Here is a 19202-nt window from a genome sequence, read left to right as displayed (position 1 = left end):
GGCCTAACTATAATTCGCAATCAAAAACATGCAGTATTAATTAAATGTAATTTAAATCTATAAATATAAGAGTGTGTATATATATAATGAGTATATATATACAGTAATGAGAATCTTAATTTTCAAGAAAATGATATCGCAATTGAAAATATCTCAGGTCATGCTTTACACCAGTAAATACATAAATTGATTTTTATTCAAGAATTTAACATCTGACCCTAAAGTTGTCACTCAAATATTATCAATTTGACCATTTACTCACCCTCATGTCATTCCAAACCTGTATGACTTTCTTTCTTCTGAGGTACACAAAAGAAGAGTCTTTAAAAAATAGAACATATTTTCTTAAAATATCATGTTTAATGTTCCAAAGATAAAAGAAAGTCATGCTGGTTTGAAACGACATGCTAACAGAATTTCCATTTTTTTTGGTGGGCCATCCTGGTCACCGTGATTTTGCCAAGACAATAACATTCCTGTCCCAAAATGTAGTCCTTACCCTATCCCTACACCTAAACCTAACCCTACCCATAACTTTTCCCTAAAATTAGAGGGAAATGATAGGTGAATAACACTGATGTTGAAGCACCTCACCCTGGTTGTAAGCCTAAACTTGACATAAACTGTAAACTTGTCCCTCAAATCTGATTGGTTGATTGGAAGTTGTGGAAGTAGGCTACTTGGTGAAATCACATTCACCGGGTTATCCTTTTAAATCAGCTATTTCTGTTGCTGTACCTTTAAGACAAACAAACAATATGATTTACAGACCGTAGTAATTCATACTTTTGTTCTTCAAAAAGTTGCTGAATGCTGTATAGGCATTGATATGTAATCATGCTAATTCACACAGGTGATGTCAGAACCATTATGATCTGAATGACCCGTATATACTCCATAAATGCTCAGGGTGGTGATGCTCAACTATATTTACTGCATTAGCATTCGTGTAGCTCATACAGTAGAGCATGGTGCTAGCAGGGTCTGGGTCATGGTTTGATTCTCAGGGAATGCATGAACTAATAAAATGCATACTTGAATTGCAACGCCGAATGCATTGAAATGGAAATGCACTACATCACTAAAGCAACACGTAATGTAATGTACGATCAAGAAGTATAAATTCAGCATTTTTGTCTTCTCTTTCAGTGCACATTTCGACAAGAGTGAGGTCTGGCGGGATCTTGTGCGATGGACTGAAACTTCTGTGGCAGAAGTCATTTATCAGGACAGCTGTAATAAACAGAAACATTAGCTCAGAGCTTTGTATTTGTTCCCAACCGTCGTTCGATACAATATCTCGCCTCTGTCTTTACTGAGCAGGAGGGATGTGTGCTGAGAAATCGTGGTGTCTGACATTTAGAACTTCCAGGCTAAAGTGACAAATGAATTAGAGTTCCCAGCACCTTCTCTTTAATGGATGCGAGCCGGCCCACACCTCCCCTAAATCTAAAAACAGCCTCGTATCACGTCACCAACAAGAAAAAGAGCTGCCAGAGTCTGGAGCTTTGAGCCAATACCGACAGGACTTATGAAGACCCACAACATGCTGGCGGGCCGCATTGTTGTCTGTGCCGTTTTCTGATGGTGACACTTAGCCTAACCGCGGGTTTGTTGTCGCCGGTTGACTGTTTCATGGCGTTTGCACGTGCAGTCGGAGCGGGAGTTTGACATGCATTGTGAAGCTTCTTTGTTGTGCCGTGCTTGTGCATGAAGAGTGGGGTGTGAGATTGAGAAAGCATTTCTAGCTATGCTTCAAAAGGACACGGTCCCCAGAACATTGATAGTAATAGATTATCCACTGTACTGTGTAATAATCAATTTGATTTCGTGTGTGTGTGAGTGTGAGTGAGTCTGTGTGAGCAGAAGCGATCTCATCTTCCTTTCAAAGGCAGGAGTGAGAGGGGGAACGGCCCAGGGTAAACTGAATATTGTAAGTGTGGTGGCAGTATCTATCTATCTATCTATCTAGGAACTGGTAATGTGAATACATTTGTGAATGGCAGTAATTCACTTTCTGTGGAATTCTGTGGCCACAGAATCTAATTGGACCTGCTTATGCTTTTCAAACATCCTAGCTTGAATCTTAGAAAACATATTTTTGAAATAAAGTATATGCGAGCATCTTTGTCAGACAACAGTCACTTAAATAGTATAATAATGAATTTGTCCCATAAACCTGATGTTTTACTTGTGCGGGTGCATGTTTTGGAAGAAGGTGTGTGTGTGTGTGTGTGTACTTGACTGGTTATGTAAGTCCATTGAGTGTGTGTGTTTGAGGACACTCTGATACCAGAGCTTAACAGGTAAAGGTCACTGAGATGAGATGGAAATACCAGTGAACAGAGCCTAAGGAGGAAGGACAGGATGGTATTTGGTCCTGATGATTCAGGACTTGATCTCATCATGTGTGTTTCACTGTGAACTTTGAGCATCGTACCAGTGAGTTTCAACAGAGGGCGCTAGACAAATCCCCTCACACAGACAGATGGACACAGCTAGACTAATTCATCATTCTGTTATACAAGTGTTGCAAGTTTTTAGCACTTTTTCTAAACTGCTACTTTAATATCTGGGTCCAGTGAAATGTTTAAGCGTTAAAATTAATCACAGATACAGGCGTTTTCACACTCTGGTAATGAGGGAGACAGAGGTAGTCTGGAGAAAGTGCTAAGTATCCTGACTGGTGTGTGAATGTGGGAATTTCATCAATTCTGTATATGTTATAGGTATAAAGTCAGTCAGGTTTTTAGAAACCTCTTGAAATTGATAAGATTGAGCTCTGGTGCTCATGTTGGTGTCTCAAGTTTGAATATGGAGGCATTTCCTGGCTCAGAATTTTTACTTGTGGGTGAACTGTTCCTTTAAAATAGGCAAAAATGACAAAAAATATACTTTCAAAACAAAACCATATAAATCTATATTGGTGGCATATGCTAAGCCACTGTTTGATCTTTTGATTCTGACATTTGCTTGCCAACTGTGTGAGCCGGTGTGCATTAAACCTAAGCAAAGCTACACACAATTCCCCGACTTCCTTCTTTCTTCATATCAAATTCTAAGACGGAAGTTGTTCTGTCCCTTGGAGAGTCCTTGCATTGAGCTCCACTTTACAGAAATTGGCCTCTGCGCCATCAAAGCCCAGCCGAGGACTGCAGGCGGCGGGTGACATTTTGATTGAGATATTTTGCCTCTGATAACATGCAAATTCCAGCGCGGCGACATGAACTGAGCCGACAGACTTTATTTTTTACTCTCCCTCCCTTTCGCTCTTTCTTGCCGCTCTGTTACTCGACGTGTGATGCTATCTATTACATTATGGCATCTGTATGCATTCAGTGACTGCGGCGGTGTTTTAATAAAGGCACATCACTTTCTGTCCTGTGGGCTGGTCTCAGCACGTAATCAAACCTCGCAGACTTGCATGGAAACAGCACTGTCAGTCATTTCATCAAATAAACACACTGTATATATTCATATGTTTCCTCTCTGCATATGAATGCACTGCTGTCTGTGAGGGATTTCGTAATTATTTAAATTTGCAGCGGCTTATTGCATGTACAAGATTCACATGTATTGAGAAACTGACATGTTCTAAAGCAGGTGTCCACATACGCTGTGTCCATCTCTGGCATTTTCAAATATCTTGTTATCAAGCCTGAGACATGTATTACTCAAAGTGTTTTGACTATCCAGGATCCTCATATTTCTTAAAAAGTCAATCTTTCAATCTTTTTTGTAAGCATCACATTTATAGACATTAACTCTGCAAAACATCAATAACTTCCCTTCTAAAATGTGGGATTGGGTTTTTTCTTAATTAAACATTATTTTTAGACATACATACATACAGTACTTATATACGTGTTTTTTTTGTTTGTTTTTTGCAGTGAAGTCCAAAGTGTTTGACCAAGCAAAGCAGTGTTGAATGCAATCACAGAATTCATTAAGATCCATGAAAAATAAATCACCTAACCAGAAATATTTAATTCCAAACTGGAACATCTATATTAATAATAGTGTTGTGTAATTACAATTATTTCACCCAACATTTGTGTGCTATGCATTTTTATGCTTTATTAAAGCATCACACTGTTAGCTTAGCATAGCGCTAATGTCGAACTGTATTTGAATCAACCGTAATCAATGGTTTTGCTGCCTATAGATGATTCCAAATTTGTCACTTGTGAGGTTCTATTTCGAAAAGGACGTTGCCTCGAGAGCCATTCACACACACAGCAATTTTGTCGCCAAGTGGTTATTGACCGAAGCAGGCATTCCTAATGCTAATGTTAATGGTTGGCTGGAATGCAAAATCAGGAATGCAAAAGATTGCTGTTAAAAATATGCTGTTCTAATTAAGAAATCAATTCTTGCATTGCTTTAAAAACTAACATTATGTAGGGGAAACATTTGTATTTAACTTACAGCAGTATATAAGGCATCATCTCGTGAATAAGATGAACGATCAATGCATGAATCAAACTTGCTCAAAATGCATTTTCCAAGCAATTTTTTAAACATTGAAATCTCTCATAGTAACATTAACCACTGTCACCCCCCCCCCCCCCCCCCCCCCCTTTTGAGCATAGACATAGAAAATGCAGTATCCAGACTTAAATGGTTGTAATACATGAATGCTTTGGAATACAGACCTGGTTGGTCTCTTTTTAAAGAAGACACTCAGCAGATTATTGCTAAAGTGAAGCGTAAAAAGTTTGTTTACTGTAAAAATGAATGTACTGTCCCAAACATCTTTTATTTTATACAAAATATTTTTTACCCTTAATTACCATAAAATGAAAGCCATGTGTCTTACGAAGTTGTGTACCAAATTTGAAGTTGGTGTCACAAAAATTGAAGTTCTTATGAGATAGCAAAAGTTACACATCAATCATCTTAGTATTCCTCAATCTATTAATTTTAAACAATATAACAAGAAAAAAATTATAAAAGAAAGTCTGTTTTCGAATGAATTTCACTCATTACCGCAGGGCACAGGCATAAAACAAAAGAATACACAGGTAGCCTATCGTCGGCAAAACTTGAAATAGCTCAGCGTTTTACAGCAGAGCAAGTACTGAATGCAATCAGATATTACTGTCACTGTCATTTGATGGTGGATCTGGTGAAGACGCTGTCAGCAATCAAAATATTGATATTTCAGACGTTGAAAATGACAGAGAGAATATGTCAGAGATCACGAATATGAGCCAGATACTGAATGTACTGGGGAAATGAGCTCTGACGAGGACAGTGAGGATGGTAAAAAGGTCCAAGTTCTAAAAGGTAATGACGTTATGTGTCGTTATTAAAATATGGGAGTTTCATAATAATGCGGCAGTTAGATCCACCCGTGTTAGATATAGCCTAGATCTGGGTCACTAAAGACCCGAATATGTAATAATGATTGGCATTTAATGGGTTAAAGCATTTAAGGGTTAACTCTTGAAAATATCATCCAGTTGTTTAGTCACTGTAAATTTCTGTTAACCCTTTGGAAGGCAGCTTCCTATAAGTAGACAGTATTATCTCTAGGTTTAGAAACAACCATTATATTAACAAAAATGTTAAAAGGATTGCGCTTGTGTCAAAGACGGCTTGTCATTGGCTGCTTTTGCATCTCTCAATCGATTATTCCGTGTAATCTCAAGCATTCAAAGGAAGTAAAGCTGTTCTAACGTCTCCGAGCACGCTTGTGCCAGTAGGAGATCCTGTTTTTGTTTTGAACTTCTTCCTTTCTGCTCTTCTGAGACGGATGTCACGAGGCAGGAGAAGCGGGGAGGTTGGGGGTCGCGCCACCTTGGTCCATCAGTGTAATTGTTTTGTGGGCTGAAGGATATTTTTAGCCCACCAAAGGTTGGTCCCTTTTTGTGTCTCACAAAGGCTCGACAACCCCACTCACAGTCATGTCTCTTTGAAGGAACAGCGCTGTTGAGAATTGCCTCGGCACCATGTCCCGTGTTCTCCTGCGTGGCGAGGCTTTGATCAGAGTGAATCTTTTGGTCCTAACATCTCTTTAAAGCCATGTAAGGTCTACTGCAGATTTGCCACAGACGTCTCCTGAATGCTGCTACACTTGTCTTGTTGAGTATTTGTAATTGCTTTTCCGGAAAGTCTCGATTCCCTCGGTTTGGTGGTTCTTAACTTTCTCGCCATGTTAATGCCCTCACGGGATCGACACTCAGTACGGTGTGTGTTCCCTTTAGCCTGACGCTCCTCGCTGTATTGTCAGAGCATCTAAACACTGTAAGGCTAAGACAACCATCAGAAGAGTTATCAAATGTGGTTTGGAGATCTGGTTTTGGGGTAAATTATTGATCAATGCATGTACACACTTGTATTAGCTGAACTGTTTTCCTTTCAATCCAGTTTTAATATTTTATAACATCAAGGTTAATATTGATACTAATACTCTGTGAATAAGTTTCATTACTGTAACTCATCAAAATAAGTTGAGCCATTTTCAACTTTATGATGTTATACAAGATTCAACTCATTTATTTAAGTCAGCTTAATGTAATTTATATTCATGTAATTTAAGTTGATTGTACGTAAAAACTTTTTTTTACAGTGTGATAACTATGGAAGATTTTTTGCAATATAGCCCTTTGACACTATATTCACCTTGCATAATTTTTAGCATTTATTCCTAACCAGCAAATAATCAAACATAATAACGTTTTTGTTTATCATTTACTGAGCATGATCAATTTTAATTTAAATAAAACATTTCAAATACATTTATTCTAAATGTAAGAAAGTTTGGATTTATAAACACATTTTGGGTCTGTGTTGTTTGTTTTAACAACATCGCATTAAAATGATGCATCCAGATGATGTTTCTGCGTGGATATTATTCGCTCTCGTTGTTTGAATGAGTGCTGTGACTGAACACTGACTGCTTGTCATTCAGCATTTCTGCTCATGTTCAGATGAGCGGAAGAACAAATAGTTCTGCTCTCCTACACAACTATTTGCTAACAGTCCATGTTTTCCACTTCAAAGCTTATGATGCACGTTCAATTTCTTGTTAAATAAAGTTACTTGTCTCTGAGCACTTTTCAATATGGATCGATCCTCTTGATACAGCATAAATATCTTACGTATAAATAGAATAGTATAGTTAACTTTTAAAGATCATTTGAAAGCATTTGAATGTTTTATCAGAATTTACAGTATCACTTCTATCACAAAACAGTCACCAAATATGGAATCTTTAGTTTCAGACCTTTCCAACGATATGTGTTCGGTCAAGATTAGAAAAAATTCTTGATTATAAAATAGTTCAAATAGCCTAAATGTTGTAATATGAAACATGACACCGCCCACTGGGTTTTAAAGTACCATTTTCATGGTAATGCGATATCCAATTTCAAAATGGTTTTCACAGGATGAATGTTGAGCTTTTAAGCGTTCGAATGATATCTGTATGATTAGAATGTATTTTTTCGGGATTGACGTCACTGCAATGCTGCCATAGGATTTGCCCAAAATACGGTAACTTAAAAGACAACTTAATTTTTGAAAAATCTGGGAGGTCACCTAAAATGTCTTATGCCTCGTTTCCACTGAGCAGTACGGTACGGTACGGGACAGTACGGTACGGTTCGGGTCTGTTAACCATGATCTGGCTCGCGTTTCCACTGCCAACAGTAGGCTACCCTTACTTGATAGGCGTGGTGTTTCGATCGACGTCATTTTCGCGCGAAGAAGAACATAGTAAACTACAATGGATGACATGCAGCAGATCTTATTCTTGCTCCTCGACATGTTTGTCACAAGAAGACAAGCGCCGACATTAGGCTTTTCTCAATATCAAGTAGCCTACGCAAAGTTTGTACTTGCCATGTGCGACTCCTACATGCAAATGGTAGGCTACTGCGCGTTCTTAAAAGCGTCGCTGATCCACCGTTATCTCGGTTACTCTGTATGTACATTTTAAGCAACAATAAAACGAAATATGTTATAAAACACCACTCTGCCTCTTTTCGTTTTCATTTAAATAAATTAAACATTATAGGGACACAAATGTGGTTCATGCGCAACGTTATTCACTGCACGTTGTACGTTATTCTATTTATAACGAAACGAAATTTAAAACACAACCCTAACGTTACCTCTTTTCGTTTAAAAAAATAAATAAAATAAACATATTCCAGGCAATATATGCATTTGTACAAATGTTGCAATAAACATCAGTGATAATCTTGTAATAAAAAATGACAAGAAACCATATTTCTTTTTGTAAAATTTCAGTTTTATCAATAATAGCCTATATAAAAGTTTAAGTAAAGTACAAGAAGCTATACAATAAGAAATAAAGCAAACAATTCAGTCAAATATCCAAATGCAGCGCTCTAGTCTAACATTACAAGTAGTTAAACACAAATAACGTTAATATAAAACTAAACTTAGCCCTCAGCCAAAACGACTGACAGGGAACTCATTATATATTCACGAGACCAAAGATCGCCCGTTAGGTCTACACAAAACGAATTATATCTTATGTTTAACCACTACCGTCGGAGTCCGCGACGAACGCCGAGGAAAGGCTCATCCAGCCGGGAAACATGAGCGCCGAGCGCCCGCTGAACGCATGGATCTCACAACCGGGGGGAAAAAAATCATCTTTATAAATAAACCACAACCATAAACAACTACATTCTCGCCTGAAAAACTCTTAAAATTACATTTCGTGATACAGTAACAGTAGTATTATATTAAACTGTATATTAAAAAATAGCGCTTCTTATGTTGTCATTCCTCTTGTAGCACACGCAAGTGACGATTCTCTGTCAACCAATCAACGTCCTGCAGTGAGTCTAGCTCCACCTTTTAGTACCGTTCCACTGTGCTAGGTACCCCAATGGAAGGGTACCTAAAAAGTGGTACGGTACGGTTCGGCATTTTGGTACCATTCACAACTTTTGATAGTGGAAACGCAAATAAATGCGTACCGTTCCGTACCGTACCGTACTGTACCGTACCGCTCAGTGGAAACGAGGCATTATATGCTTACTAGGTTTTGGAACATTGCTTATACACTGTTAAAAAAAAAAGGCTCTTTATTGGCATCTATGGTTCTATGAAGAACATGGAACATTTCCATTGCACGAAAGGTTCTTCTGGTTGTTTTAAGAACGTTCACTGAAAAGTTCTTTGGAGAACCCAAAATAGATGGTCTGTGGCATGTGATGCGAAACTCCCTTTTGGAACCTTTATTTTTAAGAGTATGTGCACATTTATAATCAAAACCGGTTTAAATCACTCTTCATTTTTAGAGAAGGGCATTTAGCTCTCCTATACGGAAGACATCTGGCATGGGAAGGTTGTCAATGGCATCCTATATCCCGCAATTTAATTTTGCCAGTCTGCCAGTGGGCCCTGCTCGGATACGTGCCCGGTGCCACCATGCCTCATCAGAGCTGGCATCAGCCGTCCCTGTCAAGGGTTTGGCACCACGCTCCATTAAAAAGCTTCTGGAATTTCCCACTTTTTGGCAAATGCTTTGTTTTTTTTTCCCGAAGAGAGTGGCCGGGCCAAGGGAACACTGTTTGGAGCGACAGCCGGAGTGCAGTCGGGTTTCCACTCCCCTCCCACCGCGGTCTCGAGTCGACCCTTTAGGGAAGAAGCAGGAATGGAGGATTGTTTCAGGAGAAAGGGTGGTTTAGCCACTAATACCTTAGCAAACCCTAAAAGACATCAATTAAAGCCCCGGTGCTCTGGTGTCTGCGCGGCGAGGCCCGCGGGGCGGAGCGGACAGCCTTTTAGAGCGCTACAGAAAGCAGATGTCTCTAAAGTGGTCCCCGGACGGGCACGCTGATAAATGCTAATGGAAGTGATTACCTCAGACAGCAAATGGACCTTTTTGACAGAGTATCGGCACAGGCCAAAACAAGCTTATGGGTGCAGTTTGGGTCGGCTGGGAGTGGAGGGGTGGATGGACATAGATTAGACTTTATTGTTAGCCTCAGGTGGACCTTTCCAATAGAGTGCAAGAAAGAGCGGTGTTAAATGTGTGAGTGAATCCATGTTGTTACATTCAAAATATATTTATATCGCTGGTGCAAGTATTTCCCCAATAATTTATGCAACTAATTATACTGTATAAGGCCAATAGACATCACTAAATCCCACCTTTATTGAATGGTTATGTTCTTATTAATCTTGACTTTTTTATCTGAACTTCACTGATTCTTTTTGATGTGTATGGTCACAAATGTTTTATTTTATTTTGAAGTAAAAAGGTTAGATGACCGCCCCCAGTGCCATATTGTTGCTGATTTTATGTTATTTGGATTTGATTATATGTTATGCTTGAGTTTTCATTATTTAATTTAATAATTATTATAATTATTTAATAACTCACATAATTAATGTAAATTAGTACATTTCAAAGATCTCCATTATTCATCATAACCTATAAGTCAGCTGAGTGAAATAATTCAAACTAAATGCATAGTTTGTTTGTTAATATGACATACTCTCAATTAAAAATTAGGCCTGTCAAGCGAATTATTCACCAAGTAATTCACACATTAAATGTGGCTGAGAAATTAACCCCAAAATATCATATATATATATATATATGTGTGTGTGTGTGATCTTTTGGGGTTAATTTCTACATGGTGCGACTATTTGCAATGAAATTTTGACTGAATATATGACATTACGCATTTTTGCATTAGACACTTTTACATTTAAAATACAATACAATAACTAAATGTGTTTTACATATTCTGCAAATATCAGATGACATTTGCCATGACAGAATCTTCCACCGAAGGGTTTCTGACCTCTGAGAAGACCCTCTTTCATGATTTTCAGTTAAATTTAACTGCTCTTTTGACTCTTTTGGCCAGTAAGCAGCAGCTTACAGCAGCAACCAGCACAGACAAAGATCTAGTTATACTTTTATTATCCTGTGCAGTTTTATTTAGGATCTCCAGGACCTCAACAGCTTTGCTAAAGCAAAAGAGTGTCTGTTCCTGCAGACAGTCCATGTAAAAGATAAATGAGACGTGTACCATTACAGATCACTGCGAGAAACGCAATGTTGTGTGGACCGATGGAGACGGGCTCCGCTGTGCATTCAATGACCCTCAAACTCGGAGCACGTACTAACTCCGCTGATCCCGTCTGCGCCGCTGGGTGCATCGAGAGACAGAGGGAGCTGGATCCGGAACCTATAGGAGGTGGAAAATACCCCTGGGATTATCCTCCCTACCCTGTGCGCAAACAACCCTGAGCTCGGAGTCGCTCGGCAGGGGCTTCCAGAATCCCGGAGTATCATAGATCTCTAGATCTCTGGAGCAAACTGAAAATGTGCCACTTTCACTCTGGCTCTTCCTGCTGGAAACAATCAATACTTGTCCAGGATTCAACAATTCCTTATGTCTGCAGCAGTAGCTTTCCTCTGTTATTTATTTAGAGTTTGGAGTCTTGGTCTACAGATCAGGGCTGAACTGCAGAGGTGTTTTTTTTTGCTGGCCCGGTTGAGACTTGTTTTGCAAAAAATATTCACTGGCCTTATGCAGTGCATCCTGGTTTGGCTGTTTAGCATGAGCTGTTATTCCCTGCTGGTGGATGTTGTGACTGCACCGTTCAGGCAAAAACATATTTGATGTTGCACTTCAAACATAAATGAAATGCACTTGAAATACATTATAACTGATATTATATATATACTGTATATATAATTATATATATGATGTACAAAAACAACATTTCTAAAACTTGAACTAAAATCAAACCGGAAATATATTCTGTGTATATATTCAAAATATTATTTAAAAATATGAATTAAAAACTATAGTAGTATATCTCAATGATACTAAAATAACACTCAACCTTATTATTCTTTGTCATAAGAAATTGATTAAATGTCTTTATATAAAAGCAAGCAATGAATATGGATGCATTCACTAGAGAATCCTTTATTATTAGTAGTATTATCCATAAAGTATCAACCTGTTTAGCATTTACTTTTGTCTTGGACATAGTACGTGAGAAAAAATATGTCTCTTTAGGGCATAAGACAATCAATAAACTCATATCTCTAATATTCACTGTAATCTAAACATCCAATCCAGTGATCCACTTAAAGACATGATTATTCTTCTATGACAAATAAACACACACACCGGAGAATATAAAGCTCTGAGAGATGTACTGTCCCCTATCCAGCGAGGCTTTAAATAGACTCAGTCATGCTTCAGTGATTTACTGGAGGTCTGGTACTTGTGTTCAAGGAGTTTTATAATACCTGGAGAAAGACACTATATACTGGACAAATTCAGTGATGCCATCTTTGCTTCATGTTCACTCAGTTATGGACAGATCACAAATTACAACATAAGCTTATTTCACTCTTTTATGTCAAAATCACATTTTTATGATTTAGCTTTTATCTAGCTTGCAAAAAGTTTAATTTTGTTGCTATTTTGAATAGCCATCAAGGGAGAAACAAACTAGCATAATGATGTAGTTAGCAGCATGGGCTAACAAATGAAGCTAACCAGTCAAATGAGGACATTGTGTGTGTGCTGCAGTTCATACGATAAGTTCCTTATCTCAACCCACTGTGACATTGTTTATGTGTTCCCTATGCCGTGAGGAACTATAGTGTGCAGGACATTCAGCGTGTGTTGGCTCCGTAATGTATCCTTTAGGGAGAGAATAGATCAGTAAAAGTGACCTCAGCTCTTGCATTGATGTCATTTCCAGTGCTGACTGAGTCCACAGAGGGAAGCTAAGTCTCATCGGCCGTATGTCATCATGCCAATAATCTGTTCATTAAATGAATCACATTGCAGGAATCATGAGCATAATCACCTATTAGCTGCAGCATTGAAGATGTACCTTACATGTGTGACCTGTGTACAGGGGGAACATTAAACACTTCACATGAATACATTTTGTGGGTTAAGATATATGCAAATGAGAGCTGTGAAAACACAACCTTTAAAATGACCAAAAATCAAGTTGAATCTCATATAACTTCATTTTAAAAAAGTTGAAATTGCTTAAATTGTTTTGATGAGTTAAAGTAATGTAAAAACATAAGTTACTATGATTTGTGAATTTGTTTTTACATTACTTTAACTCATCAAAATAATTTAAGATATATAGGATATATATATATATATATATATATATATATATACATACATACATATATATATATATATATATATATATATATATGTATATGTGTATATATATATATATATATATATGTATATGTGTATATATATATATATATATATATATATATATATATATTCAAAGAATATCATTGTATAGTCCAAAAATATTATTATAGTGTTTTCCCTGGTGTAGTTTTATGGTAATACATTGTACTTTATTGTAAGGCAAGGATTGTTCCTGAGATCAACTTTTGTTTATATGTTGCTGTCAAATATGGGTGAATAAAATATGAATCAGTGACCCCAATATTCCCGACCACATTATGCATTATCTAACAGGCGTGATTTTGAAGAAACACAAAAACAATCTCTTGCTCTCCTGCCAAGAGCAAACAGATGGCATAATGTGCTGTCTGCGTATTTCCAGTTAGCAGCTTTACTCATATATGGTAATAGGGTGTTAAGTCTGACTGTTGTCTGTCTCAGACGTTTTACCTTGAGCAACAAGAGTAGTGCTTCTGCTTTCTGCTGCCGGGACTGAAGTCAAACAGACGAGAACAGAAAATTCACAGCTTTGTGGCCGGACCCCATTGACCCTTGGTAAATTGCGGTTGCTGGAAGGGTTTTAGTTATGCACCTACAGGATTCCTCTCTGCTTGGAAGACGTGTAATTCTGCAGAGAAAGCTTAAGGTTGTGTGATTTGTGTTTTTGGTGCCCACTCATAACATAAATCTGCAGAGGTTTTCCTCCTGGCCCTGCTGTATGATTAAACTAGAGGACACAGAGATGCTGAAGATACTAGAGGTGTTAAACTAACCTCTGGAGGGGATTTGAGAAAGAATTAGTTTCAAGACTCTAAATTTACAGAACTACGTGAATTGCCTCTTTAAAAAGAACAAAGAGGTTATTGAATCACACCACACAAGCAGAAGAAAGTTCAGCTAATTAACACTGAAAGGCACAGAGGGAAGTGGAAACTTTATATCCAACTGTTAGAATTCTTCATCGTAGTAACTTATCAATTGCGCATTAATGGAAAATTATCATTTATATGATATATATATATATGTATATAATGCAGTAAGGCGTCCTAAAATGAGTTTAATTTTCTTCATGCATTTCATCATGCGTATATTTTAGCCGTAATGAAAATCTTTTTTATTCCACTAATGAAAAAAAGTCATAATTGTCAAAAATAATATTATTATCATTTTTATTTTTTTATTAGTAGCTTAAAAAGTTCATATCCTAATTTAGGATAAAGACAAAGATATGAATTTTAAGTTAACATGAAACAGTATTCACAGCCCATTTTTCTAAATCTTTTTCAAAGAAAGTCTGTTCACTCTATATTATCCATAACTATTTCGGGCATCCGTTATTGGAATCTAGGGGAATCCTGAAATCTCAAAAACTGCTTGCTGAACTCACAATTAAATAACATATTTCAAATCAGCAACAAAATCTGACATGAACTGTCCCATAAATGTTGTTTCTTATGCTCAAATAGCATTAAAAAAAAAACATATTTCTCAGGCTAGAGCAGCCAATGCACATGTGACGCAATGACTTTACCAAAACCGTTGGTGATTGGTTGTTTTATTTAGAAGGCGGGGCGTATTCCGGCATATTGCGGGATGCAGTTTCTCCCATTCATAAGTTGGAGTGCACTTTGTATATGTCTTTGGTGAATCTGAATATTTAGTGAGGAGTTTCAGCTATTGGGAATTGGTTGAATCATGAAAAATGGCTGTTGCATAACAGAATGGAGCAGAGCAAGATACAGTATCACAGAAGCAGAAGTTTTCTCTTTGGAATCACATACACACCAAGACCTCGTGGTCTTCCCTTGTTTTCCTTGTGGCAGTCGGAGTACTGCAGGTATTTGGAGCAGCAATAATAATAATAAAACGGTGTTAGCATAATTACACAGCATTAAAGTTCAATTTTGTATGTTCACTTTGATTCCACACTTGTAAATTATTTCAGCCAATCTATAGGCTATAAAATGGCCTATAATGCAAGTATAGATTTCACATCTGGAAGAGAGGCATACGCAAGTTTTTTATGAGTACGCTCTGTATCACACATACACACATTTAAGGAATGATCTTAGATCAATTGTAGGATGTTTCTACACAAATTTTTTATAAATGAGGCACCAGGAACGTGTTACGCAGATAACTTTTTAAGCTATTGCTAAACCAAACCTGACCAGGATATTCTTTCTTTGATATTTCTGGTTAGCTTCATTCTTTATGTCACTCTCGACAACATTGAATCAGCTAATGCCTTAGGTGAATCGTATGTCTGCCAGGAGTCCTCAACTTAATCTAGAACTATCAATGTCAAGGAACCATCACAAGCTGGAGGGAGACCTTAAAAATGAGCTCAACCCTTGATATGGACATGATTCCGGGTAAGCCCTTGGGCGAAAATCAACTCGGTGAAAAATAATAGTCTGGAATTATCTTCATGTTAGATCTCATAGCTCAGCTTATGACTTTTTACAAGATGTAATATAAGTCTCAGTTGTCCCAAGAATGTGTCTGTGAAGTTTCTGCTCAAAATACCCCATAGATAATTTATTATACCCCATTTTTGAGTAGAAGGAAAAACATGCTGTTTTCGTGCATGTATCTTTAAATGCAAATGAGCTGCTGCTCCTTTCCAGAAGAGGGCGGAGCCTGTACAGCTCATGCCTCAGATACTCTGTCAAAAACATCTGTTTGGTTTTGATTATCATCTCTATCGTCCTGTGAGTATTAAACTAAGTTGTCTTTCACGTCTTATTGCGCTTAAACTGTCAAATACACACAAATACAGGTTATGTGTTAAGTTCACATAAACAGTAGGTTATGTCTGTGAACGCAAACAACAAGTAAATAAATCACATGTGTGTATTAGATATTTGTATTAAAGTGACAGCAGTGTAATATACAGTATCTACTGCTGTATATGCTGTTAATATGAATCAAAAATTGATTAATAAGAATACATAAAAACATGGAGATAAACATGGCGGCTGTGTACAGCTCACTCAGGACAGGGTCTATGCTAATAAGGCGGAGTCTGTCAGCAGTGGTGGGCGGGGCCTAAGCATATGTGACGTCATACTGATAGAATCTGCAAACAGCTTGTTCTGAGACACTGCTTATGATTTATGGGGATAAAAAAAAAAAAGGAGTGGGTGGATTTTTACCATTATAGGGTGGTTGTGTACACACACTGCCGACACACATTTATGTTCAAACACCAGGTAAAAGTGAATTTTGAAAAATAGGTGCCCTTAAAATAAATGAACTATTGCAAATATTAAATAAATAAATAGCTAATCATTTCCATCACAAGCCTAACCAAGTTACGTGCTTATGTACAAAAACATACCCCCCCTCTGAATGTGTGGGGAGGGTGGAATTTGCATACAGATAAAAGCTAGTTTAATATCGCAAATTATCTTTTTATACAGCAATCTTGCAGAGTTTGCTTTAATGACTGCATAAATGTGATTTCGCTGCGCAAACGGGAGGACAGCTGAGGAAGGGTGGAGGGGTTGAAGGAAGAAAATGAAGATATCACAGCCAAGGGTTTCCTATTCAGTGTGCATCTCCCTGTAATTAAGAGATTATTTACACATGCACACTCCTGTCGTTCCCTCCCTGAGCATCTCATTAGTGCTCTGACCTCTCCACCTGCTTCCTCTCTGACCACGGGATCGGAGGAAGATAGCGATGGAGGGGGAGACAAACCCGGCGGCTGCTGAGGCCTTCTCCAAACATTAGCATGCGCGACGTCACCGCCCTTCTCAGCGTAGCGTGGCGGGTTGAGGATGGCCGAGACCCCGCTGTGCCACAGAAACATCCTCTAGTATAGACATTAGCCGATGGGCCAGGTCAGAGCGTGTCTGCTCCGAAATGGGAGGACAAACGATAAGAGTGCCTGTGACTAAGTGGGGATCTAATTGCAAGCTTAAGGGGGGTGATTACAAGATTTTCACCTTTTGCAGTGGAAATACACGCATTAACTCAAGACGCTTGATGGTCTGAAGTCGAAGATTGAGATGACGATCAAAACTGTCTCAGAGGACATGAGATGAGCTTTATGTAGAGTCTACACTGATGGAGAGGTAGATATCACAGTTCATTAAGGTCTCTGACTCATTCATGAAACTGGCCTAATTTCGGTAGCACTTTATTTTACGGTTCTGTTCCGCATGTACATACTATGTACTTATTATAGCAATTACAATAATTGGGTGCTAACCCTAAACCTAACCTTAACCCATGTAGTTACCTTATAATACCAGTACTTTCTTGGGTAACTACACTGTAAGTTTACTGTAAGTACACGTACTGTAAAATAAAGTGTAACCCCAATTTCTAAAAAAGAACATTGAATTCGACTATTTAATTTTTGTTGAATTAAATGCAGCAATTTACATGTTTGTTAGTGCATTAACAATTTATATATGAATATTCACCCCCACTTTATATTAGGTGTTTTTAACTACTATGTACTAACATTTAAATTAATCATTTGATACCATGGACTTATTATGTTTTTAATGAACGCATCAATTTACATAAGAATGTTCGTTGGTGCATTGAATGCAAAAATATATATACACTCACCTAAAGGATTATTAGGAACACCATACTAATACTGTGTTTGACCCCCTTTCGCCTTCAGAACTGCCTTAATTCTACGTGACATTGATTCAACAAGGTGCTGAAAGCATTCTTTAGAAATGTTGGCCCATATTGATAGGATAGCATCTTGCAGTTGATGGAGATTTGTGGGATGCACATCCAGGGCACGAAGCTCCCGTTCCACCACATCCCAAAGATGCTCTATTGGGTTGAGATCTGGTGACTGTGGGGGCCATTTTAGTACAGTGAACTCATTGTCATGTTCAAGAAACCAATTTGAAATGATTCGAGCTTTGTGACATGGTGCATTATCCTGCTGGAAGTAGCCATCAGAGGATGGGTACATGGTGGTCATAAAGGGATGGACATGGTCAGAAACAATGCTCAGGTAGGCCGTGGCATTTAAATGATGCCCAATTGGCACTAAGGGGCCTAAAGTGTGCCAAGAAAACATCCCCCACACCATTACACCACCACCACCAGCCTGCACAGTGGTAACAAGGCATGATGGATCCATGTTCTCATTCTGTTTACGCCAAATTCTGACTCTACCATCTGAATGTCTCAACAGAAATCGAGACTCATCAGACCAGGCAACATTTTTCCAGTCTTCAACTGTCCAATTTTGGTGAGCTTGTGCAAATTGTAGCCTCTTTTTCCTATTTGTAGTGGAGATGAGTGGTACCCGGTGGGGTCTTCTACTGTTGTAGCCCATCCGCCTCAAGGTTGTGCGTGTTGTGGCTTCACAACTGCTTTGCTGCATACCTCGGTTGTAACGAGTGGTTATTTCAGTCAAAGTTGCTCTTCTATCAGCTTGAATCAGTCGGCCCATTCTCCTCTGACCTCTAGCATCAATAAGGCATTTTCGCCCACAGGACTGCCGCATACTGGATGTTTTTCCCTTTTCACACCATTCTTTGTAAACCCTAGAAATGGTTGTGCGTGAAAATCCCAGTAACTGAGCACATTGTGAAATACTCAGACCGGCCCGTCTGGCACCAACAACCATGCCACGCTCAAAATGTCCTATTCTGACATTCGGTTTGGAGTTCAGGAGATTGTCTTGACCAGGACCACACCCCTAAATGCATTGAAGCAAATGCCATGTCATTGGTTGATTAGATAATTGCATTAATGAGAAATTGAACAGGTGTTCCTAATAATCCTTTAGGTGAGTGTATATTAATATTTTTTGTTGCATTGAATATGTCAATAATTTTTTAGCTCTTATCAAAAGAAAGAACAGAGCATCTGCTTTTAAACAAAACAAACAAAAAACTTTTTATTCTAGCTTCATGCATTCTTTTTTAATCTTTTATCTTTTAGAAAATGCCGTTTGTGTCAAAGACTATGTCCAAATCAGATTCAGAACGATGATCAAAACATAAATCGAGTCCATCA

The sequence above is a fragment of the Rutilus rutilus genome (assembly GCF_951802725.1).
Source record: "Rutilus rutilus genome assembly, chromosome: 24".
Lineage (NCBI taxonomy): Eukaryota > Metazoa > Chordata > Actinopteri > Cypriniformes > Leuciscidae > Rutilus > Rutilus rutilus.
This window is presented reverse-complemented; position numbering follows the sequence as displayed.